This window comes from Hyperolius riggenbachi, chromosome 10, assembly GCF_040937935.1.
Source record: "Hyperolius riggenbachi isolate aHypRig1 chromosome 10, aHypRig1.pri, whole genome shotgun sequence".
Taxonomy (NCBI): Eukaryota; Metazoa; Chordata; class Amphibia; order Anura; family Hyperoliidae; genus Hyperolius; species Hyperolius riggenbachi.
This window is the reverse complement of record NC_090655.1, coordinates 143,457,719-143,470,052: the sequence shown is the minus strand read 5'-3', so window position 1 is coordinate 143,470,052 and position 12,334 is coordinate 143,457,719. Positions and strand designations below refer to the sequence as shown.

At 41.6% G+C, this 12,334-nt stretch overlaps 1 long non-coding RNA gene across 2 annotated transcripts in view; it reads left to right on the top strand.

The window, feature by feature from the left end:
• The window catches only part of LOC137535703 (uncharacterized), a 394,317-nt gene that overhangs the window by 18,462 nt on the left and 363,521 nt on the right, over positions 1-12,334 (top strand). For both annotated transcript variants that reach the window (XR_011024454.1, XR_011024455.1), the window contains exons 2-3: positions 3,612-3,706; positions 7,931-7,997. This is a non-coding gene — a long non-coding RNA (uncharacterized lncRNA). The remainder of the gene's footprint in view (positions 1-3,611; positions 3,707-7,930; positions 7,998-12,334) is intronic.

The following is a 12,334-nucleotide window of genomic DNA, read 5'->3' as shown; positions in this document are numbered from 1 at the left end:
ACTGAGCACTGTGAACTAAGCCTCGGGCACATTTGAACATTCCTCATACTTCAGTGGGGTTCTGCTAAAATTGGCCAGTAAATGGCCAATCAAAATTGATGTGTATAACCCTTAAGTTGAGTTTTCCTCTTCTGTATATTTTGTACTGGTATACAGTGGCTTGCAAAAGTATTTTGCCCCCTTAAAGTTTTCCACATTTTGTCATATTACTGCCACAAACGTGAATCAATTTTATTGGAATTCCACATGAAAGACCAATACAAAGTGGTGTACATGTGAGAAGTGGAACGAAAATCATATATGATTCCAAACATTTTTTACAAATAAATAACTGCAAAGTGGTGTGTGCATAATTATTCAGCCCTCTTTGGTCTGAGTGCAGTCAGTTGCCCATAGACATTGCCTGATGAGTGCTAATGACTAAGTAGAGTGCACCTGTGTGTAATCTAATGTCAGTACAAATACAGCTGCTCTGTGACGGCATCAGAGCTTGTCTAAGAGAATATTGGGAGCAATAACATCATGAAGTCCAAAGAACACACCAGAAAGGTCAGGGATAAAGTTATTGAGAAATTTAAAGCAGGCTTAGGCTACAAAAAGATTTCCAAAGCTTTGAACATCCCACGGAGCACTGTGCAAGTGATCATTCAGAAATGGAACGACTATGGCACAACTGTAAACCTACCAAGACAATGCCGTCCACCTAAACTCACAAGCCGAACAAGGAGAGCACTGATTAGAAATGCAGTCAAGAGGCCTCTCTTTTCCCCTTCTTTATCTAATTTTATGAAATAATTAAATTTGATTGGCAAATTCTGATTAGCAAATATGATGAGACTTTATGCCCAACACCAAAAGCGTGGTGATGAAGCCTATCAATATGGTTGGGCCTTCATAAACTGTGGCTAGGTTCTGAGCTAATCAAGGAAAAAAAATGTAGTCAAGAGGCCCATGGTGACTCTGGACGAGCTGCAGAGATCTACAGCTCAGGTGGGAGGCTCTGTCCATAGGGCAACTATTAGTCATGCACTGTACAAAGTTGGCCTTTATGGAAGAGTGGCAAGAAGAAAGCCATTGTTAACAGAAAAGCATAAGAAGTCCCATTTGCAGTTTGTCACAAGCCATGTGGGGAGTGGGGACACAGCAAACATGTGGAAGAAAGTGCTCTGGCCAGATGAAACCAAAATGGAACTTTTTGGCCAAAATGCATAACTCTATGTGTGCCGGAAAACTAACACTGCACATCACTCTGAACACACCATCCCCGCTGTCAAATATGATTTCTCTTCAGCAGGAACAGGGAAGCTGGTCTGAGTTGATGGGAAGATAGATGGAGCCAAATACAGGGCAATCTTGGAAGAAAATGTCTTGGAGTCTGCAAAAGACTTGAGACTGGGGCTGAGGTTCACCTACCAGCAGGACAACGACCCTAAACATAAAGCCAGGGCAACAATGGAATGGTTTAAAACAAAACATATCCATGTGTTAGAACGGCCCAGTCAAAGTCTAGATATGTAACGATTGTGGAATTCTCTCCGTGGTCAGCGCACAGGATGTGCACTGACACTGCGGAAATCCTCCACAAGCGTATAATTTGAGGGAACCCAGCAAAAGGTGCAATGCACCTGTAGAGGGAAATTCCTGTCGGCAGGTGGAGCTGTGGAGTGCAGAGGAATAGCTCCTCTGCCCTGCCACAGACGCCAGACAGGAATTGTATGAAGGGAAGAAACGCAGGGCAAGATTGCCCTGAAAGAGAGAGAGCAAAGCGACAGAGGGTATGCGTGTCCACCAATCTAGTCGCCACCCTGCGACGATGAACACACAACCATGAAGATAAGGTGAGAAGGCAATCGCAGGAGATGGCGATTGCTAACATCGACACAAGACAGAATAAGCACAGAGGAGAAATGTATGTGTATGCACCGATCTAGTCGCCAACCTGCGACGGTGGACACACAACAAAGGAAACCGAGTGAGAACGCAATCGCCTGAGAAGCGATTGCGAATGAGATTGAGCAAAGGGACAGATTGTATGTGTGTGCACCAATCTAGTCGCCAACCCGCAACGGTGCATGCACAACAGCACATATGAAGTAGGAAGTAGGAACGCAATCACGAGAGAGGCGACTGCCAGAGATGACACAAGGCTACAGCAAGGCAGAGCACGAGAGTAGCAAAGGCACAGCAAATCATACAATGAGAAGACAAGGAAAATAACAAACGCTAACTAAACGCGAACACCACACTCATTCGCAACAGCGAACGCGTTTACTGCGCGGTCTCCGTGTGTTAAGCACAACAGAGACAAGCACGCCTAACTAACCACCGACAGACAAACATGAAACATAGGACGCGAGCGCTTGCTTAACGGTTACCTCACCGAGCCTCCAGCAAGCGTTCGTATCAGACAAGACAGATACACGAAAACAGGAATAAGCGAGAGATACGATCCACTGCTCTTTCCGCCAGAGCGAGTGCGATCCAAGTAAGGAACAAAGCTTGCAGGATCCCCTGCTCTTTCCTCCAGAGCAAGTGCGATCCAAGTATAGCAAGATAGCTTTAGCAGGATCCACTGCTCTTTCTGCCAGAGCGAGTGTGATCCAAGTATAGAAACAGAGCGGGCTGAATCCACTGCTCTTTCCGCCAGAGCAAGTGCGATCCAAATACAGCACGGGAGACAGAACAGGCAATACAAATAATACAATCCTTACTGCACTAGCAAGGATGCCTAGCGCAGTCCCAGGAATTACTCTAAGCTAATCTTCAAACGATAAGCATGGCTGACACTCCAGGAGTGTTTCACAGGACAAACCCTTATGACCAGCGACTTACTGTGGAATCACATGGCATATATAGAGCAAGCCTACAAAGGATGTGGCTAGGCAATTTGCATGACAAACATATGCAAATTCCTCAGCAGCAGCAAGCTGCAAAACTGACAAAAGGTCTCTCTTCCAGAGACCTGCAGAATGCAGACCTGAACAGTGGTCAAAAAGCTGCCTGCCTGCGCGGGCAGCTGAGCTGATCATTACAAGATATAAATCCAATCGAGAATCTGTGGCAAGATCTGAAAACTGCTGTTCACAAACGCTGTCCATCTAATCTGACTGAGCTGGAGCTGTTTTGCAAAGAAGAATGGGCAGGATTTCAGTCTCTAGATGTGCAAAGCTGGTAGAGACATACCCTAAAAGACTGGCAGCTGTAATTGCAGCAAAAGGTGGTTCTAAGTATTGACTCAGGGGGCTGAATAATTATGCACACCCCACTTTGCAGTTATTTATTTGTAAAAAATGTTTGGAATCAAGTATGATTTTTGATCCACTTCTCACGTGTACACCACTTTGTATTGGTCTTTCACGTAGAATTCCAATAAAATTGATTCATGTTTGTGGCAGTAATGTAACAAAATGTGGAAAACTTCAAGGGGGCTGAATACTTTTGCAAGCCACTGTATGTTCAATAATGAATAGACATAATGGTTAAATGTGTATATATAGTGGATTATATCTTTAGTTTTTAAAATATGTTAATTTTTTATCACGTTGTATACTGGTTTGATTTTCTAGATTGTTGGTGCTCAGTACTTATGTTTAGTCCCCTCTAAATTGCAGACCCCTGGGGAAGTGAGTTTGTCCTGAGAAATGCATTGTTCTTGTATCTAATAAAGATATATTTTTGACCTACACCATGAACTTCTACGGAGAAAGTAAGTGAACTACCCGTCTTAATTTAAAAATGTTATTAATTATTTTCTGAATGTATGGTGCATCTTTGTATTGCATTGTGTATGATTATAGGTTACTGCTGAAATTGGTGGTTTTTCTTTCAGTAACCTTCTGAGCTAGATCGCACTTGAATTTATAATCCTGGCTAGGCAATCCTGGCTCGGGTCATTACCTATAGAGTAAGGAGTTCAAGGCAAGACTCCCTAACACTGCAGGGTGGCCTCTTGAGCGCGTCCCAGTGGCTGCAGCTCTTGAGCGCTTTGAGTCCAATAGGAGAAAAGCGCTATACAAATGTTTGGATTTGGATTATTACTGTATTGCAGCATATTTCATCCTATGTTCAGTATTGGGGGTGGGTGGTATGGGGCTGCCCGGCAAATATACAGAGTTTATAATGAATAAATGTTCATCTGGAGCATGCGTGAAAGAATTTCAGGGGTCGGGACATTAATGCAAAATGTGTATGTAAAGTAGCGTAGCAATAGGGGATGCCGAGGTTGCGACTGCACTGGGCCCTCTGGACCAGAGGGGCCCACTAGGCACCTCACCTTATTCCATCTTCTTAGCTTTGCACTGGTGCTATGTTGGTAATGAACACTATACTGTATGTGCGTTGAATAGTGGTAATCCTTAATGCGAGTAATGAACAAAATCTTGCAGCCTCCTAGTAAAAATAAAAAGTTTGCTACCCGAGCAGCCTTGTCCCGTTTAACATGGAGCCTTAAAACACAAGGACAGCTGTAGTGTCTAAAAGGAGTAAGAGTAAGGGAAGGGTTTGTTTAGAGTGAGGAAAAAGTTGTAATCATAGTAAGAAAATAGTTTGTTAAAACCGGACCTCCAGAGTAATTAACAAAATTCTGCAGCCCCTTATTTAAAAAGAATGTTAGTTACCTGAGCAGCCTTGTCCCAAAGACCCCACATCACTCTGCTTCCGGTGCCTAGCCTCCCCTCTCTCCCCCAGGAAAAATCACCAAGCTATTTTTTTCTTCTGAGAGAGAGGGGAGGCCGTGCCAGGCAATGGAAGTTGAGTGATGCGGGGCCTTTGGGACAAGGCTGCTCAGGTAACTAACATTCTTTTTAAATAAGGGGCTGCAGAATTTTGTTAATTACTCTGGAGGTCCGGTTTTAACAAACTATTTTCTTACTATGATTACAACTTTTTCCTCACTCTAAACAAACCCTTCCCTTACTCTTACTCCTTTTAGACACTACAGCTGTCCTTGTGTTTTAAGGCTCCATGTTAAACGTGCACTGGGGCCCCAAGCTCCTTAGTTATGCCACTGTGTATGTAGCTTAAATAAACTCAGACATGAGTCATACTGCCGTTTTTTACTTACCTGGGGCTTCTTTCAGCCCCATAAGCATGGATGCGTCTCTCGACGTCGTCCCGCAGTCCTCCGTTCAGCTGCAGTCAACCCCCAGTATGCGGGTCAGTCGGGCTCAGTCTGACTGAGTGACATCAGCCGGGGAGGTCCATGCATGTGCAGAAGGCCCCCCGCTGACATCACTGAGCCGCTTACCGGAGGAGATTGCAGCTTAATGGAGGCGCTAAGGAGGACGGCCAGGGACACATCCATGCTTATGGGGCTGGAGGAAGCCCTGGGTAAGTAAAAATAAAAATGGCAGTATGACTCTTTAAGTACATAAGCAACTATAAAATAGCTCAACGATGAATACGAAAGTGCATCCCAAATCTAAACACTGCCACAGTCTGAAAACACAAAGCAAATTTTTTATGCTGATTTTTCACGGATGACTGAATCAATAAGAAAGCTACAAAAATTGGTATACAATATATGCAGTAGTAAACATTATTTGATTTAGCATACAGTAGGTTTTTAATATATTTTATTTTGTAAAAAGGATGTAAAGGCTCGATAAACATATTATGTATATACCTGCTTTGAATTATTCCCTCTTTAGTTATGTACTTTATTTAATCTAGAATCCAGAACTGATGAATAATATAATGGGATTATGTTTTTGCAGCAATGTCAATGCATGGTCAGTCCGTATTTAATGCTTAGCGGCAATATTTTGTGTCATATCACCAGTACTGTGATGTCCATCAAAACACGCTTGGCTGCTTTCTGTTTATCATTGTCAGGTGTGACCTCGGCTTGCTCCTGCCACACTGCTGAGTCTTAGCTTTGTCTTCCTGTCATTGTGTTAGTAGCAGGAGGTGGAAATGTAACAATAGGTGAAAAAACTTCTTTTATAATTTTTTTTCAACTTGTTGACGAAGCAGTGGCCATGCATAAAAGTAAATTGGTCTATGTGTTTGAAAATCTCTTATACCTGGTACACACCATGCAATTTCCCGTCAGAACTGATCATTTCTGACAGGTCCAATCTGATTTCTGATCATTTTTCTGGTCAATTTTGTATAGAAGTGATCGTAAAATTAATCAGAAATTATCAATTCAAACTGATATCTGACGGGAAATTGCATGGTGTGTAACAGGCACTAGACCAAAAGCATTAGCTTATGTTCTATTGCATAGTCCAGACTTCTGAATAGAAATGCATCATAACGTATCTAACCTAAACTGATAATTTGTTAATGTATATTTTATTAATGACTTATATTGGACATGTCTGAAGTTTGAAAAGTATAGGGTTCTTTTGTTTTTTTGGGGTTGCAAAACAAGTAAATCTGAGTCTGCTGATATGGTTAGGTTAGTACACCTGTGTAATATCTATGTAGACTGGACAAGTCAGATGGCAGTAACTGTATTTATACTGAACCAGGTGAATTGATGATAACTTATTTGGTTTACTACATTACTATTAATTATTTGTATGTGACTATTGTTTCTTTGCACCATGTATTATTGAATTACATTATAGTTACCGTGTTTCCTTCTCAGACAGGCACAGGGCAAAGCAAGTCTACTGTAGAGAGAGGCTTTGTGTTTCACCAACACCAACTTTTATGTGTGAAGTACCAAGTACTAAATACAGGAAACCAAAACCTAAACAAAAACCCATCATCCTTGCATTCTCTCCTCTCTCCTCCTACCTGCCCCATTCATTTTCCTTAGGAGCCAGTAATGGAAGGGTGAAGAGAAGGAACATCACAACAAGCCTACCTCTTCCTGTCTGAAACTTTGATTTTAGACAAAAGTCAGATTTTCTTGGTGTAATTATAGTGAACAAGGAGAGGAATCTACAATGCACAGAGGTAGATCCAACATGCCTCTACACTTAGGTAGCTTAACCTTTGGGTCAGATTTACTTTAATGGGGATAATTTCTTCTACTAGGTCTACACTCTTATGTACTGTATACCCCTAACCCTGCCTTAATCCCACAACCACACCCTCCCATGCTGTTTTTTTTTTTTGCTTTGGCAACGCTAAATGTATTTGGTCCTGCCAATAAAGCTAATTTGGTCCTCAACCGTAAAAATGAACAGTTTTTTCCAGCATACAACCAAATACTTTTTGTTTAGTCCACCACGGTCAAGTGATTCCTTGCAGCAGGACTTGATCTTCCTCAAAACAAGCACAACTCTTAGAAGGCTCCAATCTTATGTCCACAATCACTCCTTGAAGATAGGTCATAGAAGCTGGACCTTCCAGGACTAGTATGAGATTGGTGACAGATTGACTTGTAGTGAGCTAGGAGTGAGAGGCCTATTTGTCACACGTGTGGGTGAACTAGTTTTATTTGTGGGTGAACTCGTTTTATTTGTGGTCATTGATTTGGGCAGTATGACCTACTTGCACTCCCAACAAGTTGCAGTTTACATATAAAATCGCAGTATTAATTATGACTGCACTGTGGTCCAATGTCTGTCTGGTATTATTATTAATTGTATTTATAAAACACCATCATATTATGCAGCGCTGGCCAATAAACACATACAATGATGCAAAGGATGACGGACGTAAAAAGGTTATACATCATAGGACAAAGTTATACACGGCAAACTGGGTACAAAATAAATGCTCATGTGATTTTGGGCTAGTTAGGTCCAATAATACACGTACAAGGCTGTTGTAGGAAAAGAGCACACGATCATGTAGAATACACTAGGGAAGGGAGAACTATTCCAAAGGCTTACAATCTAAGGGGAGGTGGACTCCTCCTCTGTGCAGCCTTGCTGTGTGCGGTGCAAAGTTAAAAAAAGCTCTTACCACTCCAGCCAGTTCTCCAGTCCTTCATCCTTTCCTGCTTCTCCTGTTTTTTATTTGTCCCTAGTGTTTCTTCTCCATGACCCTGCCAGGTCACGGTACGCACGGAGAGGACGCCTCTGACATCTTCCCAGGTGAGAAACTAGTTGTAGGGTCATTTCTATGTGATTAAACTTGCACTTTGATGCATAACTAGTTATGGCACACATGCATGTTTGCATGTGTGAAAATACACGCTTGCATGCACACAGCCCTGTGCCACAATGCAGAAGCATTCGCACCCACCTGTCCATCCTCATTAAACCATGATCAGCAACACATGTACACAGAGAGCCCAGGACACAAGCGCAGGATCAAGGCTGTTTGTTACATGTATGCAAAATTATTTTTCTACATTTCTTTCTCTTCATTGCAGCATTATAAGGATAGTTTAGCCAATAAGACTAATACTAAGAAAATACTAAGAAAACAGAACAAGAGAGAACAGGTTTCTGATCAATAGCTGTGAAAAGAAGTTATTCCAAAATGGATTTTGTTAGCATCAATTTTACTTCAATCAGTGAATTCAGCATCCTAATAGTCTGCTGCTAATATTCACTCGCAGAACAAAAGCACGACTTAAACCTGAACACATGATAAATATATATCAAACTTTACGCTCAAGGTTGTTTGGTCTTCACATATCTGTCAGGATCAAAGACTGACAACTCAATAAAGGCAATTTTTATTTTTTCTTCTCACTGAAGATGTATTCATGTAATAAATGTGATCATCTCAAGATAGTGGAAGAAGATTGTCATCTTCTTTGGAATAAAATAATTTAATAGTAGGGTTCTTTTATGTAGAACCAATACAGGCTTTGACGTGTTGAAGAGTTATTGTTAGGCCATCTAATTAAATCATACACTTGATAAAATAACGAAAGTCTTTCAAGAAATGAAATAAAAATACAACTTTAAAGTGATTTAAAGCAAATACCAATACAGTGTTTGGCTATCTTTATTAGGTTTGGAGCTAGAGTTTAACCATTAACACTTCTATCTTGCACATAATGTTAGATGGTTGCAGCTTTATGAAAGTATTTAGAGGCAGATTCATAGCTGAAAGATCTTGATGAGTAGATTCAAGGTATGATTTGCTGTGGAAAGCCATGATGACTCGGGTATTGGTTAAAAATCTCCATTATTACATTTACTTTAAAGAAATATAAATAAATAAATGAAAGTGTGCCTGCAAACCATAATGTTATACTGGGGATTTATTTACTTTTTGCCTGCCAGTGCTGCGGGGATTTATACCCCTGGGAGAGTTGCACTTGATCACAAGAAAATAGCAGGTAGTGGGGTTTACTAGAGCCTCATATAAGTTGTGTTTTTTTTTAAATCTCAAATTTTTTAATTCTTTGTTTCTTTGTATCCTAACCTCTCCTTCCAGGAAGTTTTTAAACCCTAGTCCCAGAATAAACAAGGGAATCAATCAATTTGGATTAAAATGGGCACTGCATAGACCACAGTGTTAATTGTGGCACCCAGAGGGTCATTTGGATGCTGGTAGTGAATGATAAATATTGGGATTAGGCTGCTGGCACACGTTAATTAGCGCATTCAACAGCAGTTGTATTGGCGTAGCAGTGCTAATAAGTAAAGCATAGCAATAACTGTGACACTGTGGCGGCATCGGCAGAGCAGGGCAGTGGGCCAAGGTGCAGGGTGGCTTTGTATCATGAGTGAGATGGCGAGCAGCAGCTGCACCATCTTGGAGTATGGTATCCCCCATGCTCTGTGCCTAGAGACGTGGGGCTCTTCTGCAACCTCTTTGGTACAGTCGTCCCCTACCATATTTGTATGTATTTATATAGCATTGACATCTTCTGCTGCACTTTAGAGAATGCATACAGGCTCGTATATACAGCAAGATCCTCTTGTGCCTGTGCCATGGGTTTTTTTATTAAGAGCTGGTGGCAGCAAGCAGAACAGCTGGTTTTGCCTAAAAAAAAAAAAGCCAGGAGTGGTAATTCTGAGCCCACCTCCCACAGTACATACCAGTACTGAGGCTCCGGACTGTCGCTTATTGATGCTGTCAGGCCAGATTGCAGGACATTGGATGAGTGCTTCTGCTCCTCCCATCAATCTCTCATGGGCAGATGAGGGCTCCAGATCTTTCTTTTTTATTGGCCCACTGTTTAACCTCTTAATGACATGATGACTTATAAAAACGTCCTACTAGAGCCTCTTAATGGCTGCAGGACGGTTTTATAAGTCAGACAGTGCTGCTGCCGCTGTGCACATGTGCGCTGCTGCGCGTGCACCTGCATTCCCGTGCATGTGAAAATAGTGAAAAAAAAAACAAGAAAAGAAAAAATACACCTTTATTTCCAAGTGATATATTGTCACCATATTTTGTACTAGGGACATAATTAAAATCTTGTGACAACCAGGACAAATAGGCAGATAAAATGTGTGGGTTTTATGTACAGTAGCAGTGTTTATATTAAACCCATAGGGGATGAAATTGGAGAAATAGTGTGTTTTTTTATTTTTTTCCTTGTATTTCCCTTTAAAATGCATAGAAAATAAAGTAATTACTAAAAAAAACAAATATCAACCCCCAAAAGCCCAATTGGTAGTGAAAAAAAACAAGATATAGATCATTTCATTGTGATTAGTAGTGATTAAGCTATTGGCAAATGAAAGGGATGAGCACTGAAAGGTGAAAATCGCTCTTGTCCGTTAAGGTAAAAACCACCTTGGGATGAAATGGTTAAGCTCTGCCCTCAGACTGGGGGATATTTATTGATACTTGCCCTGGGAGCAAATTAACCTAGAAACTGCCCTGATGCAGTGCAATGCCTGGTAATTTGCAGGGAAATGTGCATGTTCATACACTAATCTCTATTAATTTCACATGTGCTGAGCGTTGATTCTGATTTGCAGAGAGCTGTGAGAGTGGGAGTCTGCCATTCTCTACCTACCATGGCTCTGTCATGGGCCAGGCATAATGAATTCAAAGGGTCTCACTTTGTAGTCCTTTTGTTTAGCAAGTTAGGCTTGTTGTGTTGTTTACAAGGACAATCACTTTATAATATACTAGTAGACCTAAGCCCATTTAAAAACGGGCTCTAGGTCTGTGTTTAAACCCCCCTCCTCTCCTTTCCCCTCCCCTCTCCTCCCCTCCCCTTCCCTCTCCTCACCTCTCACCCTCCCGGGGCCGACGCACAGTCACCGCGCGTGCGCACGCCGCACACGCTGCACACCCCCATGCCTGTCCTGCTCCCGTCCAACGGCTGTCCCTGTGGCACATGCGCAGTAGCACGCAGGGACACACACACGGACATGGGACGCAGAGACAAAGGGGTTTTATTATAGAGGATTGCTTTTCACATGACTTCCTAGTTGTCTAAAGGTTTTTCTCATTTATGTTTTGTGGCAGGTTTTACTGGAATAGGTCATAAAATATAGCAAGTTTCAGACTAGAACAACCAGAGGAGAGTGCCTGGTTAATTTGTTTAGTAGCTCTTGCTGCATACTGGACACAATACCGGGGTCCAGCAGTTAAAGGAACACTGATTACCATGTTTTTTTTCAATTGACATAGGAATTGTTTGAGACGTGCTGTTAAGTTTGGGTGTTTACATTTGACTACTTATCTCTTTGTTTACTGTTATCAATTTCCTTTCACACTTTAGTGATGACAAAATATGATGCACTACATCATCATGAAGGGAGGGGGATTCCCCCACACTGCATCTGTTAACTCTGTGTGTGAGAGAAAGCTCTCAGCAGCTGCCTGTCTCTGACTGAGTGGTCTGTAGTAAGCAGAGAAAATGTATCTTATGTGCAACATAAACATTTGTAATAGTATGTGAAACGTGACACCAGAGCCATTGCATATAACTCTGCTTCAATATTACACTGTTCTTAACACGTCGGACTGCAGAGATTAAGCTCTGCAAATGAGACATTCCAACATAACTAAAATCTACACACATTAAATTACAACTTTTGCCTCTGATCTTTAACATACATAGTAGGAAAATGTTTACAGAGCTACTTACACATTATTTGTACATTGTCATTTTAGAACACTTGGTTTGATAATGTTCCTTTAAGCAATTGTCTTGCGGTGTTGATATACTTTTACTAGAACCACTGGCCTCAATTTCCCAGTTAATGTCTAAATAATTGAAATCACCGATAACTATGACCTTGCTTTTTCTTTTTTTCTAACGGACACCAATAAATAGAGATGGCCTGAACATCAGATTTTGGGTTTGTGAACCACAAACGCAAACTTCCGCAAAAGTTTGAGTTTGCACGACCCGGCGAACCACAATAGACTTCAGTTGGCAGGCGAATTTTAAAACATACAGGGACTATTTCTGGCCACAAAAGTGATGGAAGAGTTGTTTTAAGGGGTCTAACACCTGGAGGGGGGCATGCTGGAGTGGGATACGTGCCAGAAGTCCCTTGGA